We start from the raw sequence: 19,460 nt of genomic DNA on the forward strand, positions 1-19,460 counted from the left end.
ACACGTCTCTGTCTCTGTCTCCGTCTCTGTCTGGCATACATGACATGCAGCTAGCTCTTTGGCTGGCTGTCTCTGTAGCTGGCTGGCTGTCTCTGTGGCTGGCTGCCTAGCTGGCTAGCTTATTATTAGTACCTACCTACCTACCTACCTACCTATCTATCTATCTATCTATCTATCTATCTATCTATCTATCTATCTATCTATCTAATCTATCCTATCTATCCTATCTATTCTATCTAATGTATCTAATCTATCTATCAAAGAACATGGAGGGTGAATTCTCCCAGCTGGAGCCGTAGGCAGGCAGCATCAGCAGGATACATCGGCCGGCCACCAGGAAATCAAATCCAAAGGAAACGGTTTAATAAACTGCACCTACCTTTCCACCTACCTGCTCGGTCGCTTGACCGGCTGCAACTGAGCTGCTTGTTGTGCTGGCAGCTGTGTATAGCAGCAAAGCCTTGATGACATCACGTCCCGCGATGACATCACCAGCACTGGCCCGGCAGCCAAGTTGTAAACAACTCTGCCAGTTGGTTGCCATGGCAACAGAGGCCAGCAAGTCTTGGACAAACAAACTTTTCGTAGCCACACTCGGGCTAATTTTTCGGGGTCGGTCCACCTGCGCACAACACACTCGAGGGATGTTTCTTGCAAAACAGTAGTTTCAGGTGCAGCCGGCTTGTTTCCTTCTTCATTCTTTTGCTCTGTTTTTTGCAAACTCATTAGGGGGTGCACTGAACCTGGAGGCACTGCAATACCAGGTCAATGCCTGGAGAGGACAGAGCAAGCTCTTTTTCCATCTCCCTGTTCTAAAAATCCATTTAATATATGGTCCCCAGATAGGGGACGTATCAGATATTAAACTGATAAGAACAGATACTACACTTGATCTTAGCCAAAAGGCCGAGAAGCGATGGCCACAACGGTTTCCCGAAAACTCCCCTTCTCGGACACCACGTCCTTCTTGTTAAGGCGAAGCCAGACATACATACCCTATTATGCGCTCCACCCTCTCAGATGGCGGACCGGACGTGCTTTCACACTGCATCTCCTATTGCCTAGCACTGCCTCTGTCTTCCTTTCTGCTCTCAAATCTGAATAGCTCCACCCCCCAATCACACTGCGTCTGCTTCCACCTGATGGATGGCAGACATACACGTCTCTGTCTCTGTCTCCGTCTCTGTCTGGCATACATGACATGCAGCTAGCTCTTTGGCTGGCTGTCTCTGTAGCTGGCTGGCTGTCTCTGTGGCTGGCTGCCTAGCTGGCTAGCTTATTATTAGTACCTACCTACCTACCTACCTACCTATCTATCTATCTATCTATCTATCTATCTATCTATCTATCTATCTAATCTATCCTATCTATCCTATCTATTCTATCTAATGTATCTAATCTATCTATCAAAGAACATGGAGGGTGAATTCTCCCAGCTGGAGCCGTAGGCAGGCAGCATCAGCAGGATACATCGGCCGGCCACCAGGAAATCAAATCCAAAGGAAACGGTTTAATAAACTGCACCTACCTTTCCACCTACCTGCTCGGTCGCTTGACCGGCTGCAACTGAGCTGCTTGTTGTGCTGGCAGCTGTGTATAGCAGCAAAGCCTTGATGACATCACGTCCCGCGATGACATCACCAGCACTGGCCCGGCAGCCAAGTTGTAAACAACTCTGCCAGTTGGTTGCCATGGCAACAGAGGCCAGCAAGTCTTGGACAAACAAACTTTTCGTAGCCACACTCGGGCTAATTTTTCGGGGTCGGTCCACCTGCGCACAACACACTCGAGGGATGTTTCTTGCAAAACAGTAGTTTCAGGTGCAGCCGGCTTGTTTCCTTCTTCATTCTTTTGCTCTGTTTTTTGCAAACTCATTAGGGGGTGCACTGAACCTGGAGGCACTGCAATACCAGGTCAATGCCTGGAGAGGACAGAGCAAGCTCTTTTTCCATCTCCCTGTTCTAAAAATCCATTTAATATATGGTCCCCAGATAGGGGACGTATCAGATATTAAACTGATAAGAACAGATACTACACTTGATCTTAGCCAAAAGGCCGAGAAGCGATGGCCACAACGGTTTCCCGAAAACTCCCCTTCTCGGACACCACGTCCTTCTTGTTAAGGCGAAGCCAGACATACATACCCTATTATGCGCTCCACCCTCTCAGATGGCGGACCGGACGTGCTTTCACACTGCATCTCCTATTGCCTAGCACTGCCTCTGTCTTCCTTTCTGCTCTCAAATCTGAATAGCTCCACCCCCCAATCACACTGCGTCTGCTTCCACCTGATGGATGGCAGACATACACGTCTCTGTCTCTGTCTCCGTCTCTGTCTGGCATACATGACATGCAGCTAGCTCTTTGGCTGGCTGTCTCTGTAGCTGGCTGGCTGTCTCTGTGGCTGGCTGCCTAGCTGGCTAGCTTATTATTAGTACCTACCTACCTACCTACCTACCTATCTATCTATCTATCTATCTATCTATCTATCTATCTATCTATCTATCTAATCTATCCTATCTATCCTATCTATTCTATCTAATGTATCTAATCTATCTATCAAAGAACATGGAGGGTGAATTCTCCCAGCTGGAGCCGTAGGCAGGCAGCATCAGCAGGATACATCGGCCGGCCACCAGGAAATCAAATCCAAAGGAAACGGTTTAATAAACTGCACCTACCTTTCCACCTACCTGCTCGGTCGCTTGACCGGCTGCAACTGAGCTGCTTGTTGTGCTGGCAGCTGTGTATAGCAGCAAAGCCTTGATGACATCACGTCCCGCGATGACATCACCAGCACTGGCCCGGCAGCCAAGTTGTAAACAACTCTGCCAGTTGGTTGCCATGGCAACAGAGGCCAGCAAGTCTTGGACAAACAAACTTTTCGTAGCCACACTCGGGCTAATTTTTCGGGGTCGGTCCACCTGCGCACAACACACTCGAGGGATGTTTCTTGCAAAACAGTAGTTTCAGGTGCAGCCGGCTTGTTTCCTTCTTCATTCTTTTGCTCTGTTTTTTGCAAACTCATTAGGGGGTGCACTGAACCTGGAGGCACTGCAATACCAGGTCAATGCCTGGAGAGGACAGAGCAAGCTCTTTTTCCATCTCCCTGTTCTAAAAATCCATTTAATATATGGTCCCCAGATAGGGGACGTATCAGATATTAAACTGATAAGAACAGATACTACACTTGATCTTAGCCAAAAGGCCGAGAAGCGATGGCCACAACGGTTTCCCGAAAACTCCCCTTCTCGGACACCACGTCCTTCTTGTTAAGGCGAAGCCAGACATACATACCCTATTATGCGCTCCACCCTCTCAGATGGCGGACCGGACGTGCTTTCACACTGCATCTCCTATTGCCTAGCACTGCCTCTGTCTTCCTTTCTGCTCTCAAATCTGAATAGCTCCACCCCCCAATCACACTGCGTCTGCTTCCACCTGATGGATGGCAGACATACACGTCTCTGTCTCTGTCTCCGTCTCTGTCTGGCATACATGACATGCAGCTAGCTCTTTGGCTGGCTGTCTCTGTAGCTGGCTGGCTGTCTCTGTGGCTGGCTGCCTAGCTGGCTAGCTTATTATTAGTACCTACCTACCTACCTACCTACCTACCTATCTATCTATCTATCTATCTATCTATCTATCTATCTATCTATCTAATCTATCCTATCTATCCTATCTATTCTATCTAATGTATCTAATCTATCTATCAAAGAACATGGAGGGTGAATTCTCCCAGCTGGAGCCGTAGGCAGGCAGCATCAGCAGGATACATCGGCCGGCCACCAGGAAATCAAATCCAAAGGAAACGGTTTAATAAACTGCACCTACCTTTCCACCTACCTGCTCGGTCGCTTGACCGGCTGCAACTGAGCTGCTTGTTGTGCTGGCAGCTGTGTATAGCAGCAAAGCCTTGATGACATCACGTCCCGCGATGACATCACCAGCACTGGCCCGGCAGCCAAGTTGTAAACAACTCTGCCAGTTGGTTGCCATGGCAACAGAGGCCAGCAAGTCTTGGACAAACAAACTTTTCGTAGCCACACTCGGGCTAATTTTTCGGGGTCGGTCCACCTGCGCACAACACACTCGAGGGATGTTTCTTGCAAAACAGTAGTTTCAGGTGCAGCCGGCTTGTTTCCTTCTTCATTCTTTTGCTCTGTTTTTTGCAAACTCATTAGGGGGTGCACTGAACCTGGAGGCACTGCAATACCAGGTCAATGCCTGGAGAGGACAGAGCAAGCTCTTTTTCCATCTCCCTGTTCTAAAAATCCATTTAATATATGGTCCCCAGATAGGGGACGTATCAGATATTAAACTGATAAGAACAGATACTACACTTGATCTTAGCCAAAAGGCCGAGAAGCGATGGCCACAACGGTTTCCCGAAAACTCCCCTTCTCGGACACCACGTCCTTCTTGTTAAGGCGAAGCCAGACATACATACCCTATTATGCGCTCCACCCTCTCAGATGGCGGACCGGACGTGCTTTCACACTGCATCTCCTATTGCCTAGCACTGCCTCTGTCTTCCTTTCTGCTCTCAAATCTGAATAGCTCCACCCCCCAATCACACTGCGTCTGCTTCCACCTGATGGATGGCAGACATACACGTCTCTGTCTCTGTCTCCGTCTCTGTCTGGCATACATGACATGCAGCTAGCTCTTTGGCTGGCTGTCTCTGTAGCTGGCTGGCTGTCTCTGTGGCTGGCTGCCTAGCTGGCTAGCTTATTATTAGTACCTACCTACCTACCTACCTACCTATCTATCTATCTATCTATCTATCTATCTATCTATCTATCTATCTAATCTATCCTCTCTATCCTATCTATTCTATCTAATGTATCTAATCTATCTATCAAAGAACATGGAGGGTGAATTCTCCCAGCTGGAGCCGTAGGCAGGCAGCATCAGCAGGATACATCGGCCGGCCACCAGGAAATCAAATCCAAAGGAAACGGTTTAATAAACTGCACCTACCTTTCCACCTACCTGCTCGGTCGCTTGACCGGCTGCAACTGAGCTGCTTGTTGTGCTGGCAGCTGTGTATAGCAGCAAAGCCTTGATGACATCACGTCCCGCGATGACATCACCAGCACTGGCCCGGCAGCCAAGTTGTAAACAACTCTGCCAGTTGGTTGCCATGGCAACAGAGGCCAGCAAGTCTTGGACAAACAAACTTTTCGTAGCCACACTCGGGCTAATTTTTCGGGGTCGGTCCACCTGCGCACAACACACTCGAGGGATGTTTCTTGCAAAACAGTAGTTTCAGGTGCAGCCGGCTTGTTTCCTTCTTCATTCTTTTGCTCTGTTTTTTGCAAACTCATTAGGGGGTGCACTGAACCTGGAGGCACTGCAATACCAGGTCAATGCCTGGAGAGGACAGAGCAAGCTCTTTTTCCATCTCCCTGTTCTAAAAATCCATTTAATATATGGTCCCCAGATAGGGGACGTATCAGATATTAAACTGATAAGAACAGATTTTTTTTTTTTTTTTTTTTTTTTTTTTTTTTTTTTTTTTTTTTTTTTTTAAAACCATTCAGAATGGTTAAAAACGATATAAACAGTAAACTGCTCATACCTTCCTCAATACTCCAACCATCTCATCATCATGGTCATATCCAATTTAATCTATATATCTAATAAATCATAATACAAAACGAAAACAAAACCACTCCACTTCATAAAGCAACCTAAATAACACAAGAAAAAAACAAACTTAAATTTCAAAGTCTCATACCTGCTTTCATACCAAAATAAGCCAATATTTGCAACATTGTATCTGATTTGGTTCCTGACTCCCGAATCCTCTTAACCACGTTTACTGGTATCTTGTAAGTCTCAAAAAACCTTGGTCCATATTTTTCCATATGCTCCAATACTTTCTTATGCAATATACTCAGAGGGATATGTTTCCCCTCTAAATTTTCAATCTCCTCCCAAATCTCTTTTGGAATAGTATCATAGTCCTTTTTTTCTTCTTCCGAAAGAAATTTTACTTTCTTCCCTCTGATCCTTGGGCCTCTCTGAATCACCAGCCCTTCCGCTTCCTCCTGCGGGCCGCAACCAGCGCCTCCAGCAGCTTCCTGCACATCCTCTTTCTCCCTCTCCCGCTTCTTTTTAGCGGGACAGGACGCATACAAGTGATCTGTGCTTCCACATTGGTGACAGGTTTTTTTCTGATCACACGATTCAGCTGAATGTCCCTCTTTTTGACATTTTGAACACCAGGGAACTGAACAACTTTCCTTTGTATGCCCGTATTGTTTACATTTCCTACAAAACAACTCCATTCCCGAAAAAAACAGGTCTCCGTTGACAGAGCCGATCTTAAACCGTGCTGGAGGGACATATACCTTCTCATTTTCCAATACTTTAAATTTTGCAAAGAATCTCCACTTCATAGTCCACAACCCGAACTGGTTAAGGACCTTCCCTTTCGCGGTTACTTCCTCACAATATTCTGCCAAGAAAGCCGAGATCTCCTCCTCCGTCACGTAAGGGCTATACATTCTTATAGTTACCATTCTTTCTCGCCTCGGAAAATGAGAAGTGACATCAATACCATTAAGTACAGCACTACTCTTAACACTTTCCATCTTACCCAGGAGATTGCTATGATCCTCTTCCGAACTCAGAACCAAATCGTATACACCTCGCCTTGGGAATTCCAAAAGAGCCAGGATTTGGCTCCGCTGTAGCCCCAGCAACTTGAAGAAAACTTCTTCAACCAGAAAGACTAGGCCCAATTCCTTCTTCCTGGGGTCTCTCAACGTAAAACGAATCCCATTTCTTATTTTCGCATAAGCTGGGACCTCCTCCGCTGTAGTTCCATCTTCATTAGTTGCTTCCATCTTCAAAAACGGGGTCTTCTCCAAACACTAACCAAACCGGTGCACCTCCCCTGCGGATGCAGGTAGGTGTGATCGCTTCCCGTTGCCTGGGGACTAAGCCGCCTGCCAATAGCAACAAGGAGGTAATCCTCCAAGGCCGACAGGTCGGGTACCCCAGGCACCTTCTGACCAGATCTCCTGTAGATACTACACTTGATCTTAGCCAAAAGGCCGAGAAGCGATGGCCACAACGGTTTCCCGAAAACTCCCCTTCTCGGACACCACGTCCTTCTTGTTAAGGCGAAGCCAGACATACATACCCTATTATGCGCTCCACCCTCTCAGATGGCGGACCGGACGTGCTTTCACACTGCATCTCCTATTGCCTAGCACTGCCTCTGTCTTCCTTTCTGCTCTCAAATCTGAATAGCTCCACCCCCCAATCACACTGCGTCTGCTTCCACCTGATGGATGGCAGACATACACGTCTCTGTCTCTGTCTCCGTCTCTGTCTGGCATACATGACATGCAGCTAGCTCTTTGGCTGGCTGTCTCTGTAGCTGGCTGGCTGTCTCTGTGGCTGGCTGCCTAGCTGGCTAGCTTATTATTAGTACCTACCTACCTACCTACCTACCTACCTATCTATCTATCTATCTATCTATCTATCTATCTATCTATCTATCTATCTAATCTATCCTATCTATCCTATCTATTCTATCTAATGTATCTAATCTATCTATCAAAGAACATGGAGGGTGAATTCTCCCAGCTGGAGCCGTAGGCAGGCAGCATCAGCAGGATACATCGGCCGGCCACCAGGAAATCAAATCCAAAGGAAACGGTTTAATAAACTGCACCTACCTTTCCACCTACCTGCTCGGTCGCTTGACCGGCTGCAACTGAGCTGCTTGTTGTGCTGGCAGCTGTGTATAGCAGCAAAGCCTTGATGACATCACGTCCCGCGATGACATCACCAGCACTGGCCCGGCAGCCAAGTTGTAAACAACTCTGCCAGTTGGTTGCCATGGCAACAGAGGCCAGCAAGTCTTGGACAAACAAACTTTTCGTAGCCACACTCGGGCTAATTTTTCGGGGTCGGTCCACCTGCGCACAACACACTCGAGGGATGTTTCTTGCAAAACAGTAGTTTCAGGTGCAGCCGGCTTGTTTCCTTCTTCATTCTTTTGCTCTGTTTTTTGCAAACTCATTAGGGGGTGCACTGAACCTGGAGGCACTGCAATACCAGGTCAATGCCTGGAGAGGACAGAGCAAGCTCTTTTTCCATCTCCCTGTTCTAAAAATCCATTTAATATATGGTCCCCAGATAGGGGACGTATCAGATATTAAACTGATAAGAACAGATACTACACTTGATCTTAGCCAAAAGGCCGAGAAGCGATGGCCACAACGGTTTCCCGAAAACTCCCCTTCTCGGACACCACGTCCTTCTTGTTAAGGCGAAGCCAGACATACATACCCTATTATGCGCTCCACCCTCTCAGATGGCGGACCGGACGTGCTTTCACACTGCATCTCCTATTGCCTAGCACTGCCTCTGTCTTCCTTTCTGCTCTCAAATCTGAATAGCTCCACCCCCCAATCACACTGCGTCTGCTTCCACCTGATGGATGGCAGACATACACGTCTCTGTCTCTGTCTCCGTCTCTGTCTGGCATACATGACATGCAGCTAGCTCTTTGGCTGGCTGTCTCTGTAGCTGGCTGGCTGTCTCTGTGGCTGGCTGCCTAGCTGGCTAGCTTATTATTAGTACCTACCTACCTACCTACCTATCTATCTATCTATCTATCTATCTATCTATCTATCTATCTATCTATCTAATCTATCCTATCTATCCTATCTATTCTATCTAATGTATCTAATCTATCTATCAAAGAACATGGAGGGTGAATTCTCCCAGCTGGAGCCGTAGGCAGGCAGCATCAGCAGGATACATCGGCCGGCCACCAGGAAATCAAATCCAAAGGAAACGGTTTAATAAACTGCACCTACCTTTCCACCTACCTGCTCGGTCGCTTGACCGGCTGCAACTGAGCTGCTTGTTGTGCTGGCAGCTGTGTATAGCAGCAAAGCCTTGATGACATCACGTCCCGCGATGACATCACCAGCACTGGCCCGGCAGCCAAGTTGTAAACAACTCTGCCAGTTGGTTGCCATGGCAACAGAGGCCAGCAAGTCTTGGACAAACAAACTTTTCGTAGCCACACTCGGGCTAATTTTTCGGGGTCGGTCCACCTGCGCACAACACACTCGAGGGATGTTTCTTGCAAAACAGTAGTTTCAGGTGCAGCCGGCTTGTTTCCTTCTTCATTCTTTTGCTCTGTTTTTTGCAAACTCATTAGGGGGTGCACTGAACCTGGAGGCACTGCAATACCAGGTCAATGCCTGGAGAGGACAGAGCAAGCTCTTTTTCCATCTCCCTGTTCTAAAAATCCATTTAATATATGGTCCCCAGATAGGGGACGTATCAGATATTAAACTGATAAGAACAGATTTTTTTTTTTTTTTTTTTTTTTTTTTTTTTTTTTTTTTTTTTTTTTTTCCTCAGTCAGAAATCTTACATCTCAGTCAGTTCACTGCTGGTAGTGACTCAATATAATGCAAGATCTTAAAAACATCATTCGGAAAAAAACCCTAAAAACTCCAAAAAAAACCCACTTTAACTACTTACAGTATTGCTTCCATTGTGTAAATCTCCATGTCTGTTCTGCTTTTTCTTCTCCCATCTTCTTTTTATCGAATAAATACACATCAAACAATCTTGCCATAAAAACCTTGCAACATTCCTTAGGAGTGAGAGAAACTTGTTTAAAAACCAGTAAATTTCTTGCGTCCCACAGAACTTCTTTAAATATGCAAAAAAGAATCCACGAGGCACGGGAACAACTTTCAGATTTAAAATCTTGACCAATTAAAATCTTTTCGAAATTAAAACCATTAAAACCAGTCAATGTATGGAGAAGATCCTTTAAAAGAACAATAAAAGCTCCAGCAAAAAAACAATTCCAATAAATATGACTTATATCTTCCACACCTCTGCAACCCTCTCTCGGACATGTTTCGCTCACGCCTATGCCTCTCCTTTTCATAAAGGCTCTGGTTGGCAGGGATCCGTGTATAGAAAGCCATGTTATGTCTTTCTGCCGATTTGATACACCTAATAGTTCAAAACATTCCCATATTCTCTTTGATTGCACATTATTGCAGAATGGCACATCACCCATCAACTCCTCCTTTTGTATATACTGCATAATTTCTTTTTTTTCAGTTTTCCTAATGGAGCCCAAACCATTTTGATCATAAAAGGACCTAAGCACCATATAAAACGAGGGAATCACAAAAGCTATTGGTTTTCTCAGGTCCCTTTCACACCAGCTCCATTTAGCGAAAAGCCATCCTGCCAAATAATTGCACATAGCCGCAGTCTTATTATTGCACTTAGAAATCTTATAAATAGTTAAAAAATAATGTAACTTTAAAAAAATTCTAATGTTGGGAAAACCATATCCTCCATTTGTTGTTTTGCTCATTACAATTGTCCTTTTCATTTTCTCCATCTTTGATCCCCAGAAAAACACAAAAAGTTTTCTTGTAATCCGTCTAATCCATAACTCTCCAGGGGGAAAAATCACGGTTGTATATAAAAGCAGGGGTAAAATAACGGCTTTAATAATTAAAATCTTTCCTTTTAAAGACAAAGTCCTCAGTTTCCAAAAGTTCAATTTCTGATCCATTTTCTTCTCCAAATTAGCATAATTTTGATTTCCTTTTAAATTTTTCTCAAAAATAATCCCTAAGATCTCAATATCATTCTTTTCCTCCACTCCATCCACCACCACCTTCTCTTGCTTTCCAAAATTACACAGTTGACATTTTTGCCAGTTGACAGACATCCCAGCAATACAACAAAAAATCTTTATATGCAAATTAACCCTATTTAACTCAGCCTGGGATCTGCATATGAAAGCCACATCATCCATGTAGCTCAATGACTTCACACAATCTCCATTACCACCAGGAACAAAGGCCCCACGTACTTGTTTGTCCTTCTGTATAGACTTAAGGAGAGTCTCCACAACACAAATAAATAAAATAGGGGAGAGTGGGCAACCTTGTCTCACACCAGACCTTACATAAAACTCAGAACTTAAATGACCATTGACTAAAATTCGGCTACTAGCCCCCTGGTACATCCCTTTTATAACATCTAAAAGTTTCACAGGAATTCCCATATGTTCCAATACACTAAACATAAATCTGTGAGCTACTTTGTCGTATGCCTTCTCAAAGTCAATGCTCTCAATAAAAACTGAAGTTTTATTAAAATTCGCACAATAAATAACATCCCTTAAAAGAATCAAATTATCAGAAATCCTCCTCCCTGGTACAGCACAAACCTGGTAATCCCCCACCATAAAACCAATCACATCATTCATCCTTTTGGCAACAATCTTTGCAATAATCTTGTAATCTGTATTTAAAAGCGTAATCGGGCGCCAATTTCTAATGTCTCTCTCATCTCCTTTTTTATACACCAGGGTTACCACACCTTTTCGCATTGATTTAGAAAAATCACCATTATTAAAAACATATTGCACCACCCGACAAAATTCTTTATGAATAATGGACCAAAAAGACGAATAAAATTCTACAGGGAAGCCATCACATCCAGGGGTCTTATTTTTCGCCATACACTTTACAGCACATTCAATCTCACTCATGCTTATATCGTCCGTTAAAAAACCACCTCTTTCCTCAGGGATATTATTTGATAAAACATCACAATACTCAGAGATCTCCGCATCACTAGCTTTGCTCGCATTATTAAAAAGTGTTTCATAAAAACTGGTAATTCCCTCCACCATAGCAGCACCAGTTACCTCACCATCAGGGGTTAACACAGATTTAAAAAAACCCTTAGGTTTAAAACACTTCTTAAAAAAATACCTGGTACACTGCTCATTCTCTTCTAAATGCTGGACTTTCGCTCGATACACAATACTCTTGCCTTTCTCTTGAAGGGATTTTTTAATTTCTTCTTTAACTTCTAATATCTCTTTATCCACATCAATTCCAACTCTCTTGAATTTATGCAAAGTCTCCAGTTTACTAACCAGGGCAGCATCTTCTCTCTTTCTTTCCTGTGCTTTTCTAAGACAAAAATCTTTAAAAAAAACTCCAAACTTCTCCTTACTCCAATCCCACCAATCTAAAAGATTATTAAAAGATTTCTGCCTTAAAACACAATAAGAAAACACTTTTTTAAAACCATTTACCACTTCCTCCTCCTGCAACAAACTTACATTCAACTTCCAGAGTCCTCTGCCAAAAACAATGGACTCTGTGATGCTCAGCTCGGTCACAACCATCTTATGATCCGAAAAACTAGTCATCATATGATTGCACCGGGCTACCTTCACCCCCTCAGACACAAAAACATAGTCTAAGCGGGATCTCCAGCGGCCACTATCAGATATGTATGTAAATCGCTCATCAGTGCCAACCATCAGACCTGCATCAGTATAATGTAAGTCCTGCACCATTGCATTAAGAATCTTGGAAGTGGTATCCAACTTAGCTTCAGCGGAGCTCTCACGGTCTTCAACCGTCCTGATACAATTAAAATCACCAGCAATCACATTAAAATCTCTACCTGGCATAAAAACCTTGAGTGTCTCAAAAAATACAAAACGGTCCTGTTTATCTGCTGGAGCATAAACATTAAAAACTCTAATCCTTTGACCTAAAAACTCCAGGTTTAAAATCATAAACCTCCCAGGTACAATAATTTTATGTTCTAATACAGTAAAATTTCTATTCATCAATAAAATCCCAATCCCCTCATTCTTGTTATCAGTACATACAGACCAAAAAGACTCTCCCATTTCCCATTCATCCTCATGAGGTGGTGACCTTATTGCACATTCCTGTAGGCAAATAATATCAGCACGCACAGCCTTCAATTGTTCCAAAACTGCCGCTCTCCTCACTGCAGAGCCAATCCCCCGCACATTCAGAGATGCTAAAATCACACTCATTATAACAAAAAAGAGTATATGACTTATTTTCACACCCATCATGGACTCTCTCTCTGGCTGCCCACTCTCCTACTTAAAACATCAGGCGACTCCACCTGAGAGTCCCTGTCATTGCGAGGTGATGCAGAAGTAGCCAACTCCCCCCTACCACCCAACTTCCTTTTCTCCATTTTGCATCTTTTTACCCTTGAAATTAAGTTTTCATCACACTCATCATCTTCATCTTCATCACCATTATCATCCTCATCATCCATATCCACCTCCTCCTCGCTAACACTTTTCACCTGCTGCCCTGGTGTTATAGAAGCATCTGAATCCATCTCCTCCTCCTGGCATTCCATCTCCTCCCCCTGCCCCACTGTGGGATTAGGACAATCATCTGCACCTGCTGCTCCAACCACGAAAACATCACCAAACACTGTCTCCATTGTTCCCACTTTATGTTCACCACTCACACCACTCTGAGAACTTTGCATCTCCACTCTCTCTCCATTTTCACCAGGATCACCTTCAGTCACTTTCACCTCCTCTTTTCCCTGGACACTTACATTTTTAACTATCACACTCATGCCACCATGCTTCTTTTGTGGCTTACTCTGTACTTCCTCTTTTCCCGCCATTTTTTTGGTTACCTCACTAGAGCTCTTAGAACACTCTTCCACCGGTTTATCTTCCTCTACAAATCTTTGTCTCCCTCTTGGATGGTATCTTGTTCCTGCCGCCACTTCAGCGTAGCTTTTAGGCTTATTTTTCCATAGGTTACAACTCTTAGCCAAATGGCTCTCACTACCACAAATGTCACACTTTTTTTTCTCCTCACACACCCTTGCATTATGGCCAGCCTGACCACAATTTTTACAAATTTCGTCCTCCTCCGGACAGTTAGCCTGTACGTGGCCATAGGACCCACAATGCCTACAATACTCAAGTTGACCTTCAAAAAAACAAAACCCCCTTTCCCCTCCAATTGAGAAAACCGCTGGTATAGCTTTATATCCTCCAAGTTCAGCTCCATCCATTTTAAAGGACACCAAATATTTTCTCTTCCCATTCAAATAATTGTGTCTGTTTCTCAGCCTTCCAACGAACTCCACAGTCTCACAATAGCGGAACAAAAAAGCAGTCACCACACTATCTGCCACTTTAGGATTGTACATATGAACAACAACAGCCTTTTTCTTTTCCATATAAAGGGGCTCTACTTGCATTTTCTCCAAAATCTCCAGCTTCCCTTCTTCTTTCATTTTCTTTAAATCCATGTACACTCTCTGACATAACCTCGATTCAAAGAAAGTGATATCATAAATCCCTTTCTTAGGGAAATCCTGTAGCCCCAACACATCATTTACCTGGACATATCGAAGCTTCTGCAACACCTCCACCACGATCTCATCCAGTCCGATTTCTTTAAGATATTCGGTCCCGACCTTCAGCCGTACCGTATCGTCAATGCCACGAGACATCTTCGCAATTCCAGTAGGATCCACCGAAGCGTACCCACTATCGCCACTCAGCAACAACCCAGGGTCCCCACAAGGAGGACCCCGATCACCACCCCTTCCGACCAGACCAAATGCAGCAACAGGTACTACACTTGATCTTAGCCAAAAGGCCGAGAAGCGATGGCCACAACGGTTTCCCGAAAACTCCCCTTCTCGGACACCACGTCCTTCTTGTTAAGGCGAAGCCAGACATACATACCCTATTATGCGCTCCACCCTCTCAGATGGCGGACCGGACGTGCTTTCACACTGCATCTCCTATTGCCTAGCACTGCCTCTGTCTTCCTTTCTGCTCTCAAATCTGAATAGCTCCACCCCCCAATCACACTGCGTCTGCTTCCACCTGATGGATGGCAGACATACACGTCTCTGTCTCTGTCTCCGTCTCTGTCTGGCATACATGACATGCAGCTAGCTCTTTGGCTGGCTGTCTCTGTAGCTGGCTGGCTGTCTCTGTGGCTGGCTGCCTAGCTGGCTAGCTTATTATTAGTACCTACCTACCTACCTACCTATCTATCTATCTATCTATCTATCTATCTATCTATCTATCTATCTATCTAATCTATCCTATCTATCCTATCTATTCTATCTAATGTATCTAATCTATCTATCAAAGAACATGGAGGGTGAATTCTCCCAGCTGGAGCCGTAGGCAGGCAGCATCAGCAGGATACATCGGCCGGCCACCAGGAAATCAAATCCAAAGGAAACGGTTTAATAAACTGCACCTACCTTTCCACCTACCTGCTCGGTCGCTTGACCGGCTGCAACTGAGCTGCTTGTTGTGCTGGCAGCTGTGTATAGCAGCAAAGCCTTGATGACATCACGTCCCGCGATGACATCACCAGCACTGGCCCGGCAGCCAAGTTGTAAACAACTCTGCCAGTTGGTTGCCATGGCAACAGAGGCCAGCAAGTCTTGGACAAACAAACTTTTCGTAGCCACACTCGGGCTAATTTTTCGGGGTCGGTCCACCTGCGCACAACACACTCGAGGGATGTTTCTTGCAAAACAGTAGTTTCAGGTGCAGCCGGCTTGTTTCCTTCTTCATTCTTTTGCTCTGTTTTTTGCAAACTCATTAGGGGGTGCACTGAACCTGGAGGCACTGCAATACCAGGTCAATGCCTGGAGAGGACAGAGCAAGCTCTTTTTCCATCTCCCTGTTCTAAAAATCCATTTAATATATGGTCCCCAGATAGGGGACGTATCAGATATTAAACTGATAAGAACAGATACTACACTTGATCTTAGCCAAAAGGCCGAGAAGCGATGGCCACAACGGTTTCCCGAAAACTCCCCTTCTCGGACACCACGTCCTTCTTGTTAAGGCGAAGCCAGACATACATACCCTATTATGCGCTCCACCCTCTCAGATGGCGGACCGGACGTGCTTTCACACTGCATCTCCTATTGCCTAGCACTGCCTCTGTCTTCCTTTCTGCTCTCAAATCTGAATAGCTCCACCCCCCAATCACACTGCGTCTGCTTCCACCTGATGGATGGCAGACATACACGTCTCTGTCTCTGTCTCCGTCTCTGTCTGGCATACATGACATGCAGCTAGCTCTTTGGCTGGCTGTCTCTGTAGCTGGCTGGCTGTCTCTGTGGCTGGCTGCCTAGCTGGCTAGCTTATTATTAGTACCTACCTACCTACCTACCTACCTACCTATCTATCTATCTATCTATCTATCTATCTATCTATCTATCTATCTATCTATCTAATCTATCCTATCTATCCTATCTATTCTATCTAATGTATCTAATCTATCTATCAAAGAACATGGAGGGTGAATTCTCCCAGCTGGAGCCGTAGGCAGGCAGCATCAGCAGGATACATCGGCCGGCCACCAGGAAATCAAATCCAAAGGAAACGGTTTAATAAACTGCACCTACCTTTCCACCTACCTGCTCGGTCGCTTGACCGGCTGCAACTGAGCTGCTTGTTGTGCTGGCAGCTGTGTATAGCAGCAAAGCCTTGATGACATCACGTCCCGCGATGACATCACCAGCACTGGCCCGGCAGCCAAGTTGTAAACAACTCTGCCAGTTGGTTGCCATGGCAACAGAGGCCAGCAAGTCTTGGACAAACAAACTTTTCGTAGCCACACTCGGGCTAATTTTTCGGGGTCGGTCCACCTGCGCACAACACACTCGAGGGATGTTTCTTGCAAAACAGTAGTTTCAGGTGCAGCCGGCTTGTTTCCTTCTTCATTCTTTTGCTCTGTTTTTTGCAAACTCATTAGGGGGTGCACTGAACCTGGAGGCACTGCAATACCAGGTCAATGCCTGGAGAGGACAGAGCAAGCTCTTTTTCCATCTCCCTGTTCTAAAAATCCATTTAATATATGGTCCCCAGATAGGGGACGTATCAGATATTAAACTGATAAGAACAGATACTACACTTGATCTTAGCCAAAAGGCCGAGAAGCGATGGCCACAACGGTTTCCCGAAAACTCCCCTTCTCGGACACCACGTCCTTCTTGTTAAGGCGAAGCCAGACATACATACCCTATTATGCGCTCCACCCTCTCAGATGGCGGACCGGACGTGCTTTCACACTGCATCTCCTATTGCCTAGCACTGCCTCTGTCTTCCTTTCTGCTCTCAAATCTGAATAGCTCCACCCCCCAATCACACTGCGTCTGCTTCCACCTGATGGATGGCAGACATACACGTCTCTGTCTCTGTCTCCGTCTCTGTCTGGCATACATGACATGCAGCTAGCTCTTTGGCTGGCTGTCTCTGTAGCTGGCTGGCTGTCTCTGTGGCTGGCTGCCTAGCTGGCTAGCTTATTATTAGTACCTACCTACCTACCTACCTACCTATCTATCTATCTATCTATCTATCTATCTATCTATCTATCTATCTATCTAATCTATCCTATCTATCCTATCTATTCTATCTAATGTATCTAATCTATCTATCAAAGAACATGGAGGGTGAATTCTCCCAGCTGGAGCCGTAGGCAGGCAGCATCAGCAGGATACATCGGCCGGCCACCAGGAAATCAAATCCAAAGGAAACGGTTTAATAAACTGCACCTACCTTTCCACCTACCTGCTCGGTCGCTTGACCGGCTGCAACTGAGCTGCTTGTTGTGCTGGCAGCTGTGTATAGCAGCAAAGCCTTGATGACATCACGTCCCGCGATGACATCACCAGCACTGGCCCGGCAGCCAAGTTGTAAACAACTCTGCCAGTTGGTTGCCATGGCAACAGAGGCCAGCAAGTCTTGGACAAACAAACTTTTCGTAGCCACACTCGGGCTAATTTTTCGGGGTCGGTCCACCTGCGCACAACACACTCGAGGGATGTTTCTTGCAAAACAGTAGTTTCAGGTGCAGCCGGCTTGTTTCCTTCTTCATTCTTTTGCTCTGTTTTTTGCAAACTCATTAGGGGGTGCACTGAACCTGGAGGCACTGCAATACCAGGTCAATGCCTGGAGAGGACAGAGCAAGCTCTTTTTCCATCTCCCTGTTCTAAAAATCCATTTAATATATGGTCCCCAGATAGGGGACGTATCAGATATTAAACTGATAAGAACAGATACTACACTTGATCTTAGCCAAAAGGCCGAGAAGCGATGGCCACAACGGTTTCCCGAAAACTCCCCTTCTCGGACACCACGTCCTTCTTGTTAAGGCGAAGCCAGACATACATACCCTATTATGCGCTCCACCCTCTCAGATGGCGGACCGGACGTGCTTTCACACTGCATCTCCTATTGCCTAGCACTGCCTCTGTCTTCCTTTCTGCTCTCAAATCTGAATAGCTCCACCCCCCAATCACACTGCGTCTGCTTCCACCTGATGGATGGCAGACATACACGTCTCTGTCTCTGTCTCCGTCTCTGTCTGGCATACATGACATGCAGCTAGCTCTTTGGCTGGCTGTCTCTGTAGCTGGCTGGCTGTCTCTGTGGCTGGCTGCCTAGCTGGCTAGCTTATTATTAGTACCTACCTACCTACCTACCTACCTATCTATCTATCTATCTATCTATCTATCTATCTATCTATCTATCTATCTAATCTATCCTATCTATCCTATCTATTCTATCTAATGTATCTAATCTATCTATCAAAGAACATGGAGGGTGAATTCTCCCAGCTGGAGCCGTAGGCAGGCAGCATCAGCAGGATACATCGGCCGGCCACCAGGAAATCAAATCCAAAGGAAACGGTTTAATAAACTGCACCTACCTTTCCACCTACCTGCTCGGTCGCTTGACCGGCTGCAACTGAGCTGCTTGTTGTGCTGGCAGCTGTGTATAGCAGCAAAGCCTTGATGACATCACGTCCCGCGATGACATCACCAGCACTGGCCCGGCAGCCAAGTTGTAAACAACTCTGCCAGTTGGTTGCCATGGCAACAGAGGCCAGCAAGTCTTGGACAAACAAACTTTTCGTAGCCACACTCGGGCTAATTTTTCGGGGTCGGTCCACCTGCGCACAACACACTCGAGGGATGTTTCTTGCAAAACAGTAGTTTCAGGTGCAGCCGGCTTGTTTCCTTCTTCATTCTTTTGCTCTGTTTTTTGCAAACTCATTAGGGGGTGCACTGAACCTGGAGGCACTGCAATACCAGGTCAATGCCTGGAGAGGACAGAGCAAGCTCTTTTTCCATCTCCCTGTTCTAAAAATCCATTTAATATATGGTCCCCAGATAGGGGACGTATCAGATATTAAACTGATAAGAACAGATACTACACTTGATCTTAGCCAAAAGGCCGAGAAGCGATGGCCACAACGGTTTCCCGAAAACTCCCCTTCTCGGACACCACGTCCTTCTTGTTAAGGCGAAGCCAGACATACATACCCTATTATGCGCTCCACCCTCTCAGATGGCGGACCGGACGTGCTTTCACACTGCATCTCCTATTGCCTAGCACTGCCTCTGTCTTCCTTTCTGCTCTCAAATCTGAATAGCTCCACCCCCCAATCACACTGCGTCTGCTTCCACCTGATGGATGGCAGACATACACGTCTCTGTCTCTGTCTCCGTCTCTGTCTGGCATACATGACATGCAGCTAGCTCTTTGGCTGGCTGTCTCTGTAGCTGGCTGGCTG

The 19,460-nt window shown here is 45.6% G+C and overlaps 9 non-coding genes and 4 pseudogenes across 9 annotated transcripts; all 13 read right to left on the bottom strand.

The window, feature by feature from the left end:
• Positions 1 to 727: 727 nt before the first annotated feature.
• LOC138776675 (U2 spliceosomal RNA) lies at positions 728 to 918 on the bottom strand. Its single transcript, XR_011360794.1, has one exon. It is a non-coding gene; the product is annotated as a U2 spliceosomal RNA (small nuclear RNA).
• Positions 919 to 1,876: 958 nt separating this feature from the next.
• LOC138776677 (U2 spliceosomal RNA) lies at positions 1,877 to 2,067 on the bottom strand. Its single transcript, XR_011360796.1, has one exon. It is a non-coding gene; the product is annotated as a U2 spliceosomal RNA (small nuclear RNA).
• A 962-nt stretch (positions 2,068 to 3,029) lies between these two features.
• LOC138776679 (U2 spliceosomal RNA) lies at positions 3,030 to 3,220 on the bottom strand. Its single transcript, XR_011360797.1, has one exon. It is a non-coding gene; the product is annotated as a U2 spliceosomal RNA (small nuclear RNA).
• Positions 3,221 to 4,182: 962 nt separating this feature from the next.
• LOC138776680 (U2 spliceosomal RNA) lies at positions 4,183 to 4,373 on the bottom strand. The gene has a single exon (XR_011360798.1). It is a non-coding gene; the product is annotated as a U2 spliceosomal RNA (small nuclear RNA).
• Positions 4,374 to 5,331: 958 nt separating this feature from the next.
• LOC138776614 (U2 spliceosomal RNA) lies at positions 5,332 to 5,562 on the bottom strand (annotated as a pseudogene).
• A 1,378-nt stretch (positions 5,563 to 6,940) lies between these two features.
• LOC138776628 (U2 spliceosomal RNA) lies at positions 6,941 to 7,079 on the bottom strand (annotated as a pseudogene).
• Positions 7,080 to 8,045: 966 nt separating this feature from the next.
• Positions 8,046 to 8,236, bottom strand: LOC138776681 (U2 spliceosomal RNA). The gene has a single exon (XR_011360799.1). It is a non-coding gene; the product is annotated as a U2 spliceosomal RNA (small nuclear RNA).
• A 958-nt stretch (positions 8,237 to 9,194) lies between these two features.
• On the bottom strand, positions 9,195 to 9,365 carry LOC138776616 (U2 spliceosomal RNA; annotated as a pseudogene).
• Positions 9,366 to 14,427: 5,062 nt separating this feature from the next.
• Positions 14,428 to 14,516, bottom strand: LOC138776629 (U2 spliceosomal RNA; annotated as a pseudogene).
• A 958-nt stretch (positions 14,517 to 15,474) lies between these two features.
• LOC138776682 (U2 spliceosomal RNA) lies at positions 15,475 to 15,665 on the bottom strand. Its single transcript, XR_011360800.1, has one exon. It is a non-coding gene; the product is annotated as a U2 spliceosomal RNA (small nuclear RNA).
• A 970-nt stretch (positions 15,666 to 16,635) lies between these two features.
• LOC138776598 (U2 spliceosomal RNA) lies at positions 16,636 to 16,826 on the bottom strand. Its single transcript, XR_011360745.1, has one exon. It is a non-coding gene; the product is annotated as a U2 spliceosomal RNA (small nuclear RNA).
• A 962-nt stretch (positions 16,827 to 17,788) lies between these two features.
• Positions 17,789 to 17,979, bottom strand: LOC138776599 (U2 spliceosomal RNA). Its single transcript, XR_011360746.1, has one exon. It is a non-coding gene; the product is annotated as a U2 spliceosomal RNA (small nuclear RNA).
• A 962-nt stretch (positions 17,980 to 18,941) lies between these two features.
• On the bottom strand, positions 18,942 to 19,132 carry LOC138776600 (U2 spliceosomal RNA). The gene has a single exon (XR_011360747.1). It is a non-coding gene; the product is annotated as a U2 spliceosomal RNA (small nuclear RNA).
• Positions 19,133 to 19,460: the final 328 nt, after the last annotated feature.

This window comes from Dendropsophus ebraccatus, unplaced genomic scaffold, assembly GCF_027789765.1.
Source record: "Dendropsophus ebraccatus isolate aDenEbr1 unplaced genomic scaffold, aDenEbr1.pat pat_scaffold_460_ctg1, whole genome shotgun sequence".
Lineage (NCBI taxonomy): Eukaryota > Metazoa > Chordata > Amphibia > Anura > Hylidae > Dendropsophus > Dendropsophus ebraccatus.